The 21,126-nt window shown below is 43.3% G+C and overlaps 1 protein-coding gene across 1 annotated transcript in view; it reads right to left on the bottom strand.

Annotated features, from left to right (window-relative positions):
- Positions 1-18,473, bottom strand: part of LOC118777929 (protein FAM214B) — a 32,754-nt gene extending 14,281 nt beyond the window's left edge. The window contains exons 1-2 of the mRNA XM_036529190.1: positions 18,389-18,473; positions 2,983-3,153 (exon numbers count right to left, since the gene is read on the bottom strand). The gene's annotated coding sequence lies outside the window, so the exon portion shown is untranslated. The remainder of the gene's footprint in view (positions 1-2,982; positions 3,154-18,388) is intronic.
- Positions 18,474-21,126: the final 2,653 nt, after the last annotated feature.

The following is a 21,126-nucleotide window of genomic DNA, read 5'->3' as shown; positions in this document are numbered from 1 at the left end:
TGGAGCAAGGATCTTAAAAAAGTGACACTCCTGCCAATTTTCCCATCTTCCATCAGATGATTCTGGAAGTTCTACGAGATACGCACACAGGCACAAACGTGTGTGTCTTGACAGAGAAACGCATAAACAGATAGAAATCTCTCATACAAATGCACATACACACAAGACAACAGTCAAAGCAGGTTTAGTTGTCTCGACACTCTGCCATACCGTCCTGACATATTTCAGACGTGTACCCATGCAGAAACACAACAGTCAGCTGGTAGAAAATCTTTAATGTTGTGGTCTCGTGGTCACCATGAACAGACTCATCACAGCCATACAGAATCAATTAAAGTCAATAAGTAATATCCCCTCTCCTATTAAAATAAAACCTCTTTCAATAGAATCGTTAAGTAACCACATGATTACTGCCGGATCTTTAAATTATTTACCAGACTGTTTTGTTTTAAATGATAACATTTCATGTTAACTTCAAAAAAAGTATATCTGCCTTGTTTTAATAAAGAATGTCATTGTTGCAACTGCAATTAAGAAAGGTGTGTTTACTGTTATGTACGTTGGATCTCTGTATATAGGCCAACGACATCTGATTTGAGCAATTCTATTACATCTTACTGGTTTACACAGTAGGCATGTCTCAACTTGATCAGCAGTGTGGATGACCAATGACCAATAGCTGCCAGACAGTCACAAGGTTTTCTCGCTGACTGTAGCTTAGTAAAGTTGCCTTTGGTTTTGAAGACCATTTTAATGTGAGAAAACCGGGTATGCTTTTAATTACGTGACTCAAAGTAATCCAGAAACTATTCGTTAATATGTACCAGTCTACATCCTCAGTTTGTTACTTCAGGATCAGATATTAGGCTACATCCTGCTCCAGCAAGACAATTATGTGAACAAAGTCAACATTAGGCAGCATTTCATCAGCTAACGATCAGATCCTAGTTTAATTTAAAAAGGAGCACAATATAAACAAACCTAGGCTTAATGGTTTGATAAACACTGTGAGAAAACAGCTTGGTTTGCACAGTTATATCAATGTCTTCCTCTGTAACTCACCCCAGGAAAGGAAGCCATAAATAGTCTGCTCTCTGTGGCAACCCTGGCCTGGAACACACCTGCTGGACAATATCCTGGTTGTTCCACTAATTCTAGTCTGAGCCAATGCATTCCACTGATAAGGAGATTGGGTCCTCAAACCATTATGCAAACTCCACGCTTCCGGCTTCCTGTCCTAGAGACCAAATGGGGACTTAAAGGGCACGTTAGGCTGTTTACAAAAGACGTTCTCAGTTTACTGCAAAATACAGAAATCAATTTTCAGCTTAAATACTCTTGCTTAAATGTAAGATTTATGAATATTACTCAGCACCCAAGAAGCACATGGCCCTGCAACTCTTGCAGATTCAACAAAACCATTTATCAGGGGTTTTATTTCCACACAAAGTAATTTCATATACTATGAAATTGGTATATTTGTTTTCCCTTTGGTGTGGGCTTTAAGTGAGAGTTGTGGTGAGGTCAGAGGTCAGGAGAGGTAACAGGCCCTGGGCATAGAGGAGACAGGCACCCAAAGGGGGCAGCTCTGATATCCTCAGCCACTTATCCTGAGGTGATATCAACTTCTTGCACACATGGATCTGCAAAGGCAAAAAAGGCTTGACTGGAGCCTTCTGATAAGACAACTCCTCACATGCAGGATTTACTGATAAAGGCCTCTAGAAGGCTCGTGATTGGCTCAACCTGCCAAGGCATTTGTTCCATACAGGCTGATTTGCACAACTCAGGAGCAGGTTTGAGTCTGAGTCTGTGTCATTTTCCAACAACAACAGGGAGACTAGCAGCACGACATTACTGGCTTCATTCTCTTGAGGTAGGTTGGGTTTCGTCAAGCAGGATCTGCTTGTATAACTGCTGTGGCTTCTGAGGTGCCTGACAGTCACACATATGATGTCAGTGAAGATGCAGGTATCCTCCAACTGCTGTTTTCTCCACTGTGATGCACTGTGGGGCTTCTAATGTAAAAACAACTGACCATGTGTGAGTACTGGAGTATTGCATTCTTCTCATGAGTGTGGAGAACGCTACAGAGAGACGAGCTTACTGTACTACAGCTGCTAACTCTAAATTGGGTGAAAAAAGGTGAAAAAGCATAAAGGAAACAGACTAGAAACAGACTCTGCAACCCTTCCCAAAAATGTTTCGATTTGGTCCAAATGCACAGGGAGGTTCTGTAGAGGCCAGCAATTAAAGGTTGTGTGTCTGTGTGTGTTTGTGAGGGGTTGGGGTTGAGAGTTCATGTGTCTGCCATAGCCCATGTGTGTGGGGTTTGATTCTAGATCATATCTCTGCCTTTCTAGCTGTTTCCCGCTACCCAGCAGCCACCAGGGCAAGGCATAAGAAGCTGCAAACTATTTCCAGTTTAGGACTCAGATGGCCTTCGGAATGAGTTAAAGGATACAGTTCACAGACTCACAGCTGATACTAAGGACAGGCAAGAGTTAGGCTCCACCTCCTTTCTTGACACTGACAGCTGTATCAGCTTGTCAACTGTGGCCACCTTCTCTGGAGTGAACAGAAAGGACTGTGGGTTTGAGGCCTGCAGTAACAGGTTTCTGTCATGAATTTAACAAAACATTCACAGATGAAGACAACGGCACTTGCAAAAGTGATCTATAGTGGGGGGTCTATGGGGGAGCGGGGTCTATGGGGGGGACTGACACCCCCCTCCCTTTCTTGTTTTCTCCCACTGCCCTGTGAGAGAGGTGGTGTGAAAACGCACTGAGCCTACTGTAGCTGAGCTGGCTCACTGGGAAAGTTGCTGAGACTGCTAGTCTCTGTCTCTATCTCTGTACGCTCAACGGGCCTCTGTCACTCCCTCTCCCTCTCCCTCTCGGCGTCGGGGCGACCCCTTGCCTTTTTTGGGAGCCGTTCCGAGGCGCGCCGGCAATGTCGATGGCGACGGCATGTCGGGCTTACCTTCTCAGGAAAAGCACCGACCCCGCTCCGCTCCTCCGCCGATCCGATGTGGAGGGATTTCGCCGTGATTTTTGTTCGGGCCTCGCCGTTTCAGCGCCGTGGAGAGTGCGGCGCAGAGGGCTCCAGGCATCGGTCAGGCCGCGGGACGGCTCGCTAAGATCCAGCAGCTTCCTGTAAGAAACGGCACGACAAGCGGCTCTGACTCAGGGAGAGCCCGGCAGAAGTGCACATTCAGAGGGGCGGCCTGTTTTTAGTTTGGTGGTCGTTCTGCTATTCTGGTATTCCCAACACTCTCCCTCTCCCACTGTCTCTCTCTCTCTCTGCCCCCCTACTCTCAATCACTGCCATACACACAGACAGTCACCCTCCCTCCTCTCTCTCTCAGTTCCTCCATAATTTGACTCCCATAAAAGCAGTTTTAAGTCTGGTAGCCTCTCTCTTTCTTCTTCTCCCTTGCTCTCTCACTCTTTCCCTTTCTCTCTCACACCGGCTGCAACTTCTGTTTGGCTTTTCAGCTCATTTCCTACCAGCTGATGAATGCAAGCCTGCTCTGTCAGCAGTGAGAGCATGCATGAAGGAGGGCGGGGGGTGACAGAAAAAGACATCTGATTGGCCGGGGGAGGGGACAGCCAGCTTCTGTGGGTGCCCTGATAGGTAGGAGGTACAGTCCATCACCTCAGAAGAAGCTGGGGGGGCGGGGAAGCTCCGCCCACCTGCTCAGCCTGTTTTGCAAACCAGCAGCGACAGAAACAGACACAGTCTAAGCCCAGAGAGAATGAAGATGCAAATGCACTCGCCCCAGTCTATAATCCGCCACTGGTCTCCCCCTCCCCCTCTACATCACCCCCCTCAAGACAGGACACACACACACACCCCAAGTCCACATATAGTGATTTCAGCAGGCTGCCCACTGCAAATACATCCTCATTCCCCTGGATTGAGAGAGGAGTGCGCAGCTAACACAAGTGTGTGAACTTTATCAGTCCTGCAGCAGGAGGGCAACTGATTTCCTGTTGCACAGATGTCTGAAGGAAATATCTCGCCATCTGTTTGCTGATAAAGAACAGCGTGCGGCACGGTCGGAACGTTGCGTCACATGCGCAGGCCTGTGCTGAACGCGAACGCAATGCGACCGTTGAAGTCAGATCGAACGTGAGCAGGCCACACATATTAAAAACCACATCCATATTTGGCATGAATAGAGCGACACTCTAAATACTGGTCTACTCTGTGATTCAGGGAAGACGTTTGTTAATTTTTGGGACACATACAATGAGAGCTTTACAATAGTCCATTCCTGCTGGACCCAAAAGTAAACTGAAGTAACACAACAAAAAATATTTGGTACTAAACCAGTATAACTTGTGATAGAGGGCAGAGGTACCGTGGATGAAAATGTATTCAATGTAAAACTTCAGTATTTTAACACTTCATACTTCAGAGGTGTCAGACCGAAGTCACACTAAAAAGCATCTTTCATCATTCGCCTGGCTGCCTTCTTTTTTGGCTACTGTCACAGAGTGGAAGGCAGTGATGATTTAAAACAGAGGATTGTTCCAGAAGGGGCGTTGATGTTTGTTTGGGGAAGAGGGTGGGGACGGAAAAAGAGGAACATTGAGAGGCCGGGTAATGCTCTTCTGCAGAGACACAGAGAGAGGCACAGTAACACAACCCCACCGAGCACAAATCTGAAACACAGAAAGGATGAAAGCTTAAAATCAAGTGGGATACACATAAATCGGTCCACAGGCAGAGACTGTGGGAAATGTGGGAGACATTTTTTATAGTGCCTCCAAACCGATTACTTCTGCTATTGTGAGGCAGATGAATGCTCAACATTCCTCTGCACATTCAGGGGCTTTGCCTTTAAGTGGTCATGCTACCCTCCATATATGGCAATATGTGGGTGTGGTTTCTGCTCTGGGCAAACCCCTTTCAGCCCCTCCCCCTCCATGTGTTTTGACCGAGGGCAGCAGCAGTATCTTCTCTCACCAGAAACATACAGACACGCACACGCACACACACACACACACACACACACACACGCGCACGCACGCACGCACGCACGCACGCACGCACGCACGCACACAAGGAGGAACTACCCCGGAACAGATGACTAATAATACATAACTCACCATGCCAGCCCACTTCTCAGCTACAACACCACCAAAGTCAAATGTTGAAATATTCTGCGATTACAGAAGAAAACACGCAGAGAAATTCCATTACAAGCCAGCTGGTATCACTTAAGGGGAACATAAAATGAAATGTGTACACAACCTACAATTCCTGGCATGGTTCAAAACAAATATAACCACATGTACCCGCAGACAAAAACATAGTCCACATTTCTCCATCAGTAAAGAAACAACAGAAAGAGTGTTCAAAGATGTTTCTCAGTCTTTGTAGCTCAACCCAAAAGACACGCATTATTTCAAGTGTCTCAAAAGAGCCATACAATTGCCCTGATCCAATTTCTAAATTGCATTTACACGGTGTGTTCTTCCAACTAATTACAACAACATAGGTGCATTACATTATCTACCTCTTACATTTTAGCTACATGAAGGCATACATTCAGTGATCTCCACGAATGGCACAAGGAAACACTGAAAAGATGAAACAATAGCATGAAGTGGTATGCACGTAGTTCATCCAACATAATTCATCCAGTAAAATCTTAACAAAATAAAGACTTAAAAAAAACTTAGCTCAACACCCAGTGTACCCTGTATACACATACATGGCAGAACCACAAGTGGGAATGGGAGATATTGCAATTCAGTATATTCTCACTGCAAATGGTACCCTATTGGACATTTTAGGGACACAGAAGGTCTAACTGCTTGCTGAGCTTTCATTACACCAGAAATATGTCAGTGTGGTTGTCTGAGGCTTTGCATGTCATTAGTGTGTACCTAAATCAAACAGACGTATGGGGGCACAGTTTTCTGTGACTTTCAGTGAAGGTTAAAAATAAACGCTGTAAATTATAGAACACTGTTCTGTTCACAAAAGAAAAAAAAAACCTGAATCCTGAGACCTGAATTTACCTTCCACCAGCACATTGCCAGCTTGTGAGAACCTCTTGCCATTTCAACACTAGAGCAAAATTTGTCCTTGCAGAGCACACACAGAGAGGTTTTCACAGAGATACCGTGCGCGAATCCCGGATTGCAGGGATGAAACCTCACAGTGGGGATTAAACCTCACTACGGTTATGGGAAAATCCTTTTTTAATCAGCCAGGCCTGAGATGGCAGCCAGTGGAGTGATGCCACAACGTGCTCACAATTTGGTGGGGGTGGGGGGGGGGGGGGGGTCGGGGGGTGTTGCGCAATAGCCTCTCAGCAGCTGGCCTTGATAATATCCTCTGCGAGGTGCCGGCTTCCTCTGTTACCTGGCTCCCGCTCCGAAAAGCAGGAATTCCACACCCCGGCGCAGAATCAAACACCCTTTTCACGCGTCCTCATAACCCCTCCCCAATCCACAAGCATCTGAACAGAGAGCAGCTCAGGAGAGTGTAAAAAGGACACAGCACCAGACTCCGCCCACGTCAAAACAGACAGCCCAATCAGCTGGCGGAATCTGCACTGCACCCTGAAGTGCTTGAGAGCTGGTGTTCCGCCCTGTTTTACGGGTGCGAGCTGTACGCTGACACAGGAGCAGAAGGAGGGGTCTGACACTGCATGCCTCTTCCTGCTTTCTTTTAGCTGCTGAGGGTGGAGAGGAAGACTGGAACATTCTACCAAGATCTGCAGGCCAAAGCCAAAAGCCTGGCATTCTCTGACTGATGATGGTGGAGCAAGAATTTCACAATGACGAGTTCTAACCATTGTTCGTGGCACAGTCTGCTGCATCCTAATTGATAAATGAGGAAGGCCTACAATATTAAGATAGACTATGATATTAGAATTAGAATTAGAAGATGTTTCTTTTCAGAAAATTGCTCTTCCAAGGGATGTCTATGATCAACATGATCATTGTTTTAATATTCTCCTTCAACATTCAGCATATGTTTTCATTTTAAGATTTTTTTTCATTTTAAACCAAACTGTGCGGCTGGATTTAAATTAAACTTTAGCTAGTTCTATATATACTGTACATGTTCATTGTATTTATATGTATTTGCACATATGTTTGAATTTTAGCAAAAAAAAAAAAAAAAAAAAAAAACATTGATCATTGATCAAAACATTGAGAAAAACCAAGATGCCCTAGTTAAGACTGCAATTCATTCAATTTTAATTCAATTTTTATTTGTGCATTTTCACTAAGAATATGTTGAACATCAAGCTGCCACTTGTAATAGTCACTCTGAACAGAGATCGTACAGTGGTTGCCTCGCCTGGCTTTTGGACAGAGCACACATTGGTTTGGAGAGCAGAGACGCAGGCTGCTTGGCTAACATGCTGATGTGTAACTTTACCTTTGTCACTCTGACAGAACTGACTGCGAGATGACTTTAATTTAAACTCTAGGCAGCATGGTGGCAGACCGGTTTTTGAACTGGACACTTGTTGGTGCAGACCCTCACAGAGCTACTTTTGTACCCTTGTGCATGGCACTTACAGTCATCTCTTGATAATCACATATTATCAGGACTGCTGAGATGGTATGCCCTTAACAAGAATACGAATATACCAACAGTACACAGCACAACTGAATATAGGCAACATGCAATGAAATGCAATGCGCAATTTTGGGACAGCTGACTGCACCTTAATTGCCTCAGTAAATACCTGGCTGTATGACTGTATAATTTGTGAAATTCAAGCAATGCAAAGTCTGTCTGTTAAACAGCTAGAAACAGAAGTTCTATGTGCCTTTTGGGGTTTTTTGGAGTCTGTGGAGTAAGAACACGAGTTCGCTACAGACTCGCTCTCTAGTCTTTAAGCTGCCAAACAACGGCAATACAGTAAACATCTTGCTGGGGCATCACTGAAAGCTGAAATCCCAGAGGAACATTCCAGGAACCTGTCCATGCCACATGTCATTCCCCACATTTCACTGGCCAATAATAACCAACAAAACACTTCATTCTACTGAAATTAAAACATAAATGAAAACTGACCCTACAGTAACACTAAGTTTACTCTGTTACCGATTTCAGAACGTACTCGGTTGAATGCACATCAATAAATATTTGAGGACAAATTGGAATGCTTATCCTATTTACTGCCAGCTGACATACTGGTCTTGGAGAATGATATTTTTAACAGTTCATGTTGACACATCTGACTATGGGTGTTTCAATCTGTTAAGGGTGTGACACAAAATACTGATGCCCAAAACATAGATAACTATACTAGCACAAAATCAGAAAATTCTCAAAAGTCTCTCTGTCCCTTGTTCTTCCCTTGTGAAACAGCAATTTAAACAGGCTACACATTCCCTTATGTTGCCATCAGGCCCATCACCAAACAGAAATTTTGAATTAAAACACATCAAATCTCCAAGAAGAAGAAATAAATGATCAAATATATTTATACATTTCTAAAATGTGTAACCTAATCTATTAATTGGTACGCTCATGCTATTGCAGTTAAAACACACGTACAGACACACAGATTCTCCTCTGCCAGTGCTGACATTTCTCACATCATGCAACACAGATCTAACAAACAGTGCATAAACCAAACAGCATTCAGTCATGTGTAACGTCAGCAGCCTAGGTGGCTTCCTGGAACACCACTGAGACCATGTTTGACTCAGAGGGGAAGGCTTGGCCATCTTCAGCCATCTTAATGCCCTCTGGGGGTACTTAAAGAATGCTTGTGATGGAGGGGACACCCTTGAATGTGCCCATTTTATGTCCTCCTGTCAGTTACAGTCGAATCAATGTTTCCCTGGCTTTGCTTTCGCTCAATGAAATGAGCCAACACTAAGACAGGGCCAAAGTTCTGCACAAGTGTTCTTTACTTTGAAGTGTGTATGCTCAGTCTAATTAAAATGTGTTAAAACAAAACCTGTCTCTGGTTCAATCTCTCATCTTATTTCAATTTTAACACTGAAGACATTCCTGTCTTAATCAGCTGCCAGAGATCAGTCACCACAGACAGGCTACCTCAGGTGAGTGGCAGAAAGGAATGTTCTGCAGTCATCTACACCTACCAGGATGAGTCTCATTTTACCACTTGGACAAATATACTTCAGTTCTTTGACAAGACACCCTATGGTGGTTCCATGAGAAAATAAACCCCCATGACAATGACAACAGCCCAAAGTTCTATTAAGAAACCTTTCACAAACTTGGAGGGGCACCTCCAGCTCTCCAGGAGCCACAAATCCATACACTGTCTAACTGGTCTTTATAACATGATTTGGATACATGGGCACCCATTTTATGCTCTGTGTTGCTGCTGCATATGAAAAGTTATACCTACAATCTGACATCTCCAAGCAACAGGCATCTCATGAGAGCTGTGAGTCTATGCTGTGCAGAGCAGTACCCAACATTTTTGCTCGCCACAGAGGCATTGCACAGAAACAGTGGGATATAAACCAAATACAAATACAATATACAATCCCCCGCTTTGGCACAGCAAAGGCAGTAACTGTTCAAAAAAAGTGAGCAATAATTATGCAATGATAGCTGACCATCCTTACACTGCCTTGAAACATTCACTGAAAAAATCAAGGGGGACAACTGCTGGAACCCGACCCATCACCTTACAGCCATATAAAGAGCAGAAAACGCATGGTTGTATAATCCATGATTTGACTGCTTAAATCACCATTGCGAGTGATAAAACATAGGATATATCTGGCTTCCTGTTGTGACATGGCTGTGTGTTTACACGCCATGGACTTCATGCCTGATGGTAGACATTCCAGGTCAGGGACTGTGATTTTTTTTTTTTTTCCAGGGAGGGGGTGAGAAGCAAGCTGCACTCACTGTGAATGGAGGTCCAATCGGCTGTGAGAAATGAGCTCTCTCTTATTCCTCCCTCTCCGCTCATGGGCGGCGCGGAGAAAACTTCCCCCCCAAGTCTCCCACGTCCTCCTCCATTCAAGGCCCTCTCTCCCCCTCTGGCTCTCTCCCTCCCTCACTTTCTCTCCGTCCTGTCCGGCAGGACTTCAAAGCGCAGCATCAGATGCCTGATAGAGCGGATGCAAGAATACCTCCCCGCTCGCAGGCAACAAAGAGCATACTGTCTTTCCCGCTGCGGTCACCTGGCCTGTCGGCTATGATCATTTCAAAACAAGCCTGGCTGAGCTGGAAAGTTCTTGTCAGGGTAGAGAGGAGAGCATGAAAAATGGCCCCAAACAAAAGAAGAGCCAGAGAGGGGGCCCTCTAAATGCTAATCAGTGAGTTCAGTGTGTGTGTGTGTGTGTGTGTGTGTGTGTGTGTGTGTGTGTGTGTGCGTGTGTGTGTGCGCGCGTGTTTTTAAGCGTGAGATTCTGTGATGGGGACCTCCTCAGACTGAACTAGCAAAAATTACTCAAAGGTCAAAGGGTATATATGTGTATAAATATGTATATGTATAAATATGTGAATAAGTGCTGGATATATTGCACGGCCTGAACATGAATGATAGTCATACTGCCATTTGGTCACAGAAAAACCTTCCAGATTGCATTTGTAAATGTGCTTGTCTGGTTATGGAAAACACAGTGAGGGACCGGAGCTCCGACCAAAACAACAACAAAAAGAATCCAGAATCCAGAATCCCGTGTTCTTCAAACTCTTAACAGAAACGACTGAGGTACTACAAAGAGGCTCAGTAACACCAGTAACCTAGGAGACAGGGATCGGGTTTAATGGCTCACAAATGAATGTCAGAAGTGACAGGGATGCCAGTGTGCGTGGCGAGCAGAATTAGGAGAGCTCTTCATTCACATATCAAGCTTGATGCGTCTACACAAGAATTAGTCAATATCCAGTTCCTTCTTTGCTCCCACTGTTGTTTTGTATAAACAGGAAACTACTACATCTAGGCAAGATAGTGCAATAAAAATAAATCATTCATCCACCTCACTGAACGGTAACATTTTATTCCACAAGCTATGAATAACCATGTAATAACCACATCGTATTATGGGAACCGTGATCCCCCAGGTCATTTCCAGGAAGCTAATATTTCATACACAACCATAACATTACAGGTAGCAAAAACTAATGAAACTACCATGCTAAAAGTTCATTTTCATTACTAACATGGTTATCGACAGCATGCATGCTGCATGGTTATCCACATTTTCCTTCTATTGTCTGCAGTGCATACAAAGGAGAAAAAAAAACTCACACTTTACAATTTACCAACCAATAGGAAATAACCTTCAGAGCAGGGTTACACAAGCTGGGCAGCAGGGCCTAAAACTAAACAAGTCTTCAGTGCAACATAACATGGTCCAGTTTTTTTTTTTTTTTAATTACCCGTAAATCACACTTTGGCACTAGGAGCCCATGTCGGTGTCACGCAGTGACAGGTCGAAAGGTCGACCATCAGCACACACACAGGGGACTGCTGTTCATGGACTGAGACGGTCTATTTGTGCTGCAATATGTCTTCCGAAAGTTGCTGCCGGGGTGAAAAACGGCACCACGACCCACTGGGAAATTGAAGACTAGAAACCTGCCTCTCTGCAGGCTTATAAAGGGAGTAGCCATATTCCACTCATTGGAAGCATTCTTACAATCTATGGCATGACAGATGAAAAGATGCTTCAACCATGGTTTCAAAAACAGTCGGTTCTCAGCAATGGCTGACCACAAAATCTGATATCTGAAAATTCAAGTGAATTCATACATCCGCGTCAATTTTCCTTGCCTTTGTCAATCTTAGTGAATACCTTGGTGGGGCTACACAGTGGCATGCATGCAATGAACAGAGGAGAATTCACACATTTTGCTCCCATGGGACAGGCACCATTGAATATAAAGCCAGAGTGATTCTTCTACTGGACGTGTAAAGAGAGGATGTTGAATTAAAGGTGTCAAACAGCTCTGAAGACTGTACCCGGGGGGAGAGGGGGGAGGGATGGGGGCAGCCTTTTTGCAGTGTGCCTTCATTATGAAACAATACAGGGCAAGAGACTGTGAATACAGCACATCAGGAATAGTAGGTCCAAACCAATTCTAACCTTTAGTGTGCAAATGATATCGGCAATCCATTCCCCACTGTCTCTTTGCTCAAATTTAACACTACAGCACACAAATAAATAGGTGAGAAAACAACGCAGACCCAAGTTCATAATGTTGGACAACAATGGCGATTTGCTACACTATTTGGTATGCTATCAATTTTCTCCTGAAAATAGATTCTTATTGCTCCTCTTTTGTGTGCAGCTGTTAATTAAATGAGCCCTATAAACTTAAAGCAGAACCCCCCTCTATTCAAAAGACATTTAAAACAAACTCAGTGAGAACCCAACCATAAATGTGGCCATAAAACCATGAGGCAACCACACCAAAAACGCTGCTGAGCACAACAGTATTATTCAAGGGCAGAACAGTGATGAATGCCAGCACCGGGCCTCAAGCAGGGGGACTCAGTTATCTGCCCATCCAGAGGCAGGGCTCAGTCTGTGAGGAGCCATTCCCTGCTAGGCAGTGGGAGAAGATGGGGTTTCATCTCTTAACAGACAAAAGGCAGGGAGGAAAATGAATGGAAAGAGAAGAGACTAAAAGCAAGACAAGTTGTTAATGTAGAAAAAAAATGATACATACTATACATACATACACACATATGTATATATATATATATATATATGTGTGTGTGTGTGTGTGTGTGTGTGTACCCAACTTACAAATACAGTTGGCAGTTGGTGAAAATGGAGGATTTCCTAGTCAGGACAGGATCCAAAGACACTCTACTGCATTCAAAATGAGCATGATCTTCATTTTCTATAGATACCTCCTGCACATGAATAACACATTAGACTTAGAGATGGTAAGCCGAATAACTCTGCTATGGGTTTGTGCTGAGCTGATTGTAAGTGGTAATAAAACTTCCTTTTCCTGCGCAGAATGGGGAAATGAATCAAGAGTCTGAGGTCTTCCTTTGAAATGAGATCTGCGACACAAACACACCCCTCTACACTTCCACGTTGAGACTGCTCCCACTGCAACCCTCTGTTGAAGAACAATGAAGATGGAAGACTGGATAACGGAAGCTGCAGCACCATCAGCCTGACTGAAACGAGGGGTAATATCACAGAGAACACAGTGGGAGTAGGTCTTGCCTTGGTGGGGGGGGGGGGGTCCATCTACTTAAAAAAACAACCACTGGCAAGAACCACTGAAGGATCCCAGCCAGATAAACTGGTTCCTTGGTTGTTGTTCTATGGTGAGATATTCACCGCTGGGTACGAGTGAAGCAGTATCACAGGACTGACAGACTGATCCACAAAAATGTTCCAGACACACCACAGGTGCTGAGGCTTGTATGCTCGAGAGACCAATCACAGGCTCTCCATGCATATCCAGCACCAAAAGCACATGCACAAACAGCGCCTCTCAAACTGACAAAGCAGAACCAGGAAAAAATGGGTCAGGTAAGCATGCCCTAAACTGATAGGGTTTTGGCCAGGGGTCTCCTCACCTATTCTCAAAAACTGTTTTCATCTTCAATAGGTGAGAGGTTACGTTTGCTTAAACACACTGCTAAATCAAATCAGAGCTATTTTTCTATTTCGGGCTGAAACTGTGAGGCATTTTATTGGAGTACAATTAAACACAAAAAGCAACAATGAACCATGCAATGCAAAAGGCAAAATACACCCCTCCTCACCCCAACCAGAAAGTTACAAATGGTTTTTTGAGTGAAGACTGAGAAAAAAAACTTAATTGCTTGTTTATATAAAAATACTTATGATCTAAGCACAAAGCCAAGCAATAAAATGGTTCCAGATTCACAAATAAACTGACAGTTTTAGCACACTGTTAGAAGCAGTGAAATATAAATAATCTTTTGAAATAATCACAGTTTATTCATTCTTGATTTTACAGTACTTCACTTTGGCTTGACCTGGTTATTGATTAATATCTTTGGTTTATCATCACCATGTAACAGCCATCTCTGCCAACCAAACCTCACTGTCAGATTCCAGGCCCTTCCAGAAAAACTCAAACGTTAAGTCCTGCAGACTCTGGGACATTCTGACACATTCTGCTCTGTGCCTCATAACTCAGCGGCCCTATTTTCACAGATTGTTTTCAAAATAACATTCAACCGTTATTCGGAAATGATTTGTGGTTAGCCTCACTGGCCTGCTCTCCATATCCAAAAGCAGAATGCCAAGCCAATTTCCAAAGCCCGGAGGAGGTTTCAATGGCTGCTTGACATGTTGCCCCTTCATTAGCAAATTCCTCTCACCCCCTTCAAGTTGCTTCAGCAGGGTCCCCTTTACACAGACAGTCAAAAACATAAAAGGTGCCTGCCCACTCTTGCAGCTTTCTCACTGAGAGCACAGTGACTGTACACCAAAATCTGCATCAAGGCCTCTCGGTGTTCCAGAATCTTCCGATAAGATAAAGCTGAGTAGGGTAATTCAATCACATCCACCAGAGCGGCGGTACAAGCTAAAATGTGGGCCGGCTGAAATGTGGGCCCGCATATTAGGGTTGCCATTCTCATGGAGATTACATCAGTGGTTGGCTGGAGTGTCACAGTGATTCATTATTCAAATATGCGATCCTGTATGCGAAGGAGTCCCGTTTCTTAAAAAGCATTTTTAGCACCTCCACCCTCATCCTAATTCCAGATAACAAGGTTGAAACAGGTTTAACTGAGTCAGTCACCATGACTTGCTCGTTAAAATTGTTTCATCACTGCTGCATACGATGGATGGATGGATATTCTCTGCCCCTGTTTTCTGTTATAAATAGAAACAATGAGAACCATCTGACATCACATTTCTCAGATATAAGACTGCCAGAAACCTCACATCTGGATGGACCGAATGTTTTGCAGTGAGTGGATTACAGACTGGATGTGATCTCACTGGGAGATGAGACATACTACGATTATCTCAGTTTCGCAGCAAAACGGCAGGATAACGCATAATCCTCAACCCTAAGAAAGGCACTATGCGCTCTCAACACTGGTCAGATATTTTGGAAACAGCACAACAATGCTACAACACGGCAGAGAGGAAGTGTGTGAATGTTGTGTTGGCTGAGTATTTCCCATAGCCATCCGATGACTCCTATGACCGCATCTGGACACTTGCTTAGTGTCAGTGACAGACCTCATCTGAACCCACCGAGGCACCAGATCAGTCATGCTACTTCTTTTTGCTACCCAGAGTTCTCGTGTCTCCAATGATTGCAACGTGACTCATGGTGAAGGAATCAGAGAATCGCGGAATGACAAAGGCAGACTTCCTGCAAGCACGCTTTTAGAGCACTGACTAAACCCCTTTCACACCAGTAGCAGGACTCCACGGGGCATGCGCAAGGCTTACCTTGACATGTCAGGACACGCCAGGACAATCCGGGGTGACGCCAAGCCTGAGCAGGCACCCCTTCATAGCAATTTTTGGGAAAAAGGGTTGCATAATTAAACAGCACTGACAGGTGTCATGTTTGCCACGCTTGTTCAAGGATACCTGCAGCCTATCAGAGAACATGAGGAACTCTGACTTGCGCAATACACTTTCACAATAAACACAGCATTTTTTTCTGTGAATCACCTTGTAGCTTGCAACCTTTCCCTTGTTGTTTGACACGCTACGTGTTTATATTTCCTCACCTGAGCCTTTGTTCTGGTCATTCAAGCATTATTTCCATCTGCCAGGAAGAGAGAGACACTTGACAAACGAATAAAACGAAAAGCAATTGCTATGACATTCTTGAGACTGTAAAGGAAACGAACTCAAGAGGACATTGACGCTCGCCTGGATAATCCAATCAAAATTCGGAAGAGTGATCACTTTGTTTTTTTAATCAAACGGGCGTCTCCAAAATGTCAAAGAGGAATTTTGGCGACAGCCGGCTCGCCTTAGACAGAGAAATTCATCAAGGGGCCCCTGATAACACGCCGCAACATCCGAAAGCACACAGCAATGCATCACCACGTCAGTCTCTTTCATACTTATCTCTGGGTCTCCACCCACTCTGGGGCCGAGTGATACCGGCCCACTGTGGATCAATACGCTGCAGGTCTGTACTGGCTCCTCACTGTTTTAACTACGGTCAAATGAGCACTTCAGTCCTCTAGGTCTCCACAAAAGTGTGGGCCTAATTTAGAGATTCATTTCAATACACTTGGCTAAGTTACAAGCCTGTGTAAATGAACGCCACTGGGGCAGATGCATTACACTGAGAAAGATTAGGCCTGCTTGTATCACTGAAATGTAATGATCATATATCAGTGTCATCAGGTTGGGGAGACAGCAAAGAACCATATAATGCTCTGACAGCCAGGTAAAGGTGGATTCTATTTCCTTTCTTTAGAGAGCGGTGCTTGGATACAATAAAATCCTGAGGGGATGACATTGGCAAAACTTCACAGTTGATCAGTGCCATTGATTTACATTCAGATGTGATTACGAGACCAAACGTGCAACACAGTAATTAACTAATCAGTCATTAATCAGAATCAAAGATCACAGCCTTGGTTGCTGGCTCATTTAAGTGAAGCCATAAAAAAAACATTAACTGAACAAAAAAGGCTGGCTGAAATAGGTTGAATGTCAGCTGAAATTAATTAGCTGTCTTTGGTGTTCATACAGAGCTGAAAAATAGATATGGAATAGGCTGGCCTATATATGTCCATCTCCAAATAAAAGCAATAATTACACATAACCTTCAGCCATTTAAGATTTAATTGGCATGTCAGACCCTCCTGCAATTGGTCAAAGAAACATCCCTCACAGACTGTATGCTGTTCATCTTTTTAAAGATACCAGTAATTACTAATGAACGTCTGCCAATAGCGGTAACATAGGTGACATTACTGGGATTTGTCACTTGAAATCAGCTGTATGTACAGGATATAATATAATTTGTGAGATACACATTGACCCAGGCATCTGAAAGCAAATGAAATTTTAGGATTTGTCAGCTTTGCTTACATCAATTTATAGACCAATCTTTTTCCCGAGTTTGTGTTTTTCTACAAAGTAAGACAACAAAGCGGGCGATAGATAAAGCGTCACAGAAGACAGGCAATGTTTCCAATGCTCTGAAAACAACCGACTGTGAAGTAGGCTTATACAGACTGAATTGCACGTCTGCGTCTTGCACGTCTCATAAGATGAAGTAACGTCATTCTAACCCACAGGAGCCACCTAATCGCCAAAGCCCCTTCTTTAGTTCTCTGTATATTTTGCTATTCATGAGATTTGCCACAGAAGTGAACGTATTCCAGTTGTCGTGACTACTGTGACAGTACTGCAATAAGTTTCATTTCACGAGCATCCAAGTGTGTCCCATATCCTTAACATCATGTTATGTAAATTAAAAGTGTGCGTTAACAAAGCACGCATCAAACGCGCCCAAGACTGAAATATATTTAGAGCACGCACGACAGCACACTCCTTCCATTACAATTTAATGAATCCACGTGCACATAATCAGCCTCAAAGAAACGACCATAAAATAATATTGAAATAACCAGAAAATGCCTTTTAGAGAAGAAAGACATTGGAATCCAGGACAAAGCACAGAAACGCCCCCTATGAAGAGCTTTCACATCAGTGCCCAATAATGTCATGTAGCCACTGTACGCTGTCATTTTAAACTGGTCAACAGAATACGTACGTATGTTTCCTTCTTGTAAATATTTCTAGATTTGTGGACAGTCAGCAGGAGGGCATGAGGACAGCTGGTACCTTGCTAGTTTAGGCTATGGATTCAAACTAAAGTTAATTGTGAACGTCTCTGTTTCATTTATCTTTTTTTTCGTTTCGCATCAAACCTTCCAACCTTGTTATAATAATAATAAAATCACAAGATCTGTGTTTCGACCTAAACTCTTTCTTCACAAAAGGTGTCTCGCAAGCTAGCTGACTTAATCATGTCGACCGTCCCTTATTAAATCAACTGTAACGACATCACATCTGAAAAATATGGACAGCCAGCGAGCCAATAACGACATCATTTGCGACTGCACTTGTGTAGCCGCATCGTATTTGGTGCGAGAGGGTTCGAACACTGTCATTCCCATGTTCTGAGAAACGGAATCAGAATGCCCTCGGCACTGACAGGGTTAAACGCACATTCTCCTCGTCTCTGTAGAAACTGAGTCTTATTCTCTTTTCTTCCAACCTGTAATCGATTTCACGGAAATTAGCTATGCTCACATCCAACGAGCAAGCTAACGTATCTTCTTGCTCGGGAGGTTAGCTAGCGTTACTGCGAGAGCTTAGCCCAGCGAGCAAGACTAAAAGTGAAAATGCGCCCTTTGTTCAATTTCACGACTGTTTTTCTTATATTTGTCTTGCTTTCCTGCTCTTACCTTTTCCAGGTCTCCTTTCCCCCTCTCTAGCTACGTCTCTTCTGCAGCTCTCTACCTCTGCTCAGCTGTTTCGCTACGCCTCCACCCCTTCATCATACTATCCCTTTAAAATCAGCGCTTCCGGGGTCTCCAGAAATAAAAAAATGGGAGGGTTTCAAGAAGAAGTCTCCGCCTTAGCGTTATGCTACTGGTTGATGCTCATTATTTTATCCAATCATAGCTTACAGTGTATGCCTGTTTAGAATATATTTGCGTAATGCGGACATTATTGGTTGCAGCTGTAACACCGTATTGCTGACGTTACTCTCCAAGACACGCCTAGTACACGTGCTACATGTCCTCGTTGCTCCAGCAAACGAGTGGAAGCCAGTGAAATGCCACGGCTCTGCGCCGTGCTGCGGAGTGCTGCCCGAGCCAGGGCTTAATGTGTAACGCCGAGCGCCGATGGAGAGAGAGATAGCCCGTCGTACGTGGACGGAATAGCTCCTCTCATTGGAGTGGAACGATAAGGATCCAGCACCCTTGTCACGGGCGGCTGCTGTGGCTACATATGGTTTAACGTTGGGAAGCTACGGAACATATCAAGAAATAATGCGATTCTGTGGTTTTTATTTTAACCTTGCGTGATAGCGTCCTCCATATCATCCTGTGCAAGATACGACCAGGCGGCATCGATAGGTTGCGCTACATTTGTCTCCTGTGTCCTTATAAGGAGCGTATGACAAAGCTAGAGTATTAACCCGTGGTCTATTTAGTTTTTGTCGTTTATGTCGTTTATGAAAATGTTTTATGATTGGAAATAATTATGCTGTTTGTCTTCGAGGGACGTAGTACTCAGTAGGCAACGAATGAACACATTACTTCCACATTATCATGAGTGTATCCCAGTAATAGTCATGGGTATCTACTTTTCTTTGCAAATGAGCCAAGTCATGTTAAATCCCGATCAACAACAAACAATCAACAAAAAATGAGCCCCAAATGAATTTAACCGGTTTGGATGGGAATAATTAGGCGTAAATTGAGTTCAGGTAGAATTGTGTGACTGCGAGAGGCCAGAATCAGATCAATTCCTCACCAATTCTCTTTCCTGATTACTAACAGTACAAAGTCATTTCAGGAATCCTTACATTTTCTGTATAAATGGATTGAGTTCTTGTGCACCAATTCTTTTGAAGCAGTTCTTGATAGAGATCAGCACCTGATGTGGCCATCTACAAAGACATTATGAGTTACTGTAATTAGGAGTTTAGTTGGATTTACTGCCACAAAACTCATTTTAATAGCTCACACTGTGTTGTAATAACACATCAACTGATGACAGTACACTTAAATAGTGAATTCTTTTAGCCTCATCTTTACAGAAATAATGTGGAGTGCAGACTTCTGTTAATACTTAGATCTAAATTCTGAGGAATTTCAGAATTTCACTGTATTCTCTCTCTCTCTCTCTCTCTCTCTCGCTCTCTCTCTCTCTCTCACAAATACACACACACACACAGTCTGAATGCAAATGCAAGCTGGATATTACATTATTGTCATTTCCCAGACACTATTCTCCGGAATAACTTTTTCATTTTATCCATTTATAGAGCTAGGTATTTACTGAGTCAATTAAAGGGAAGTGCCTTGCCCAAGGGTACAAGCAGTAACCCAGCAGGGAATAAAACCAGCAACCTTCCGGTTACAAGATCTGCCCCTTACCACTCTAACACACTGCTGCCGTGTTGTTCATGTTATTTTCAGTGGTAGCAAGCGAGCAAGAATTAAAGAAGGCAAATAACTTACTTTAAAACTTTTAATTAGTTGTCCTGAACCTGTTTGTGATTTTTTTTTTTTTAATATAATTAACTCGCCAGTTGGTAAGGGTCACCCAGCTGCAGCTGATTCTCTTCCACTTAATTGTGTCTGATGTTGGAGCATTCCTGCACAGTACTTCACATGAAATCATTTTGATTATAATTTTGGGTTTCATTAAATAATTTTAATCATTGCATGATTATCAAGCATGCTGATTTAAAAAAAAGGATGTTCCATTATCATATGATTTCTTGATTGCATCTGTAAATAGCACATGCTCTTACAGCTGATAATGTGTAATGCTCATTTAAATTTGCATGCTTGATAATCAAGCAAAGCCTTCAAAAACAGGTTTAGGATAATTATCAAATAAGATGAAGTTGTCTGTCCCCCCCAGCCACTGTAGCTCAGCATCCACTCTTGATTATGTCCATGCCCTCATAGGACTGGAATAATATACAGTCAGTACCTGTGTTTGGCACCCACTGACATCACAATTGCCCATTACTGTGATTCTGTATGTGGAGTGTTTTTTTTTTTTTAAACAAAATTAAAATACTTTACCAGCTTTGACAATTTACCACTGCCACATGGCTTCAGCATCTACTCAGCCACCCTAATTATACTGTACCACATACCTTACAGGTTTACTGCCTGCTGTAATCATTAAATAATAAAAAAAGAACAATCACGGTTATCCTGTCCAAGGAGGCTTACAATGCATGAGATAATTGTAATACAACAGAAAACAAAATCTATAATCAAGCGTTTCAGAAACACCACACATTCAAGAAAATATTTATTTAGTACAAGTCATACAATCAAACTGAAGATACATTCAAATGAGAGGGGAAAAGGGGAAAGAACTGATGCATGAATAAAGCGTATCATGTAAAGTAACTCAGACTCCTCAGAATAAACAATGCCTTCCCCATTTG

The sequence above is a fragment of the Megalops cyprinoides genome, chromosome 5, assembly GCF_013368585.1.
Source record: "Megalops cyprinoides isolate fMegCyp1 chromosome 5, fMegCyp1.pri, whole genome shotgun sequence".
Classification (NCBI taxonomy): domain Eukaryota; kingdom Metazoa; phylum Chordata; class Actinopteri; order Elopiformes; family Megalopidae; genus Megalops; species Megalops cyprinoides.
Note: the sequence above shows the minus strand (reverse complement) of the source record. Positions and strands in the feature narration are given on the sequence as shown.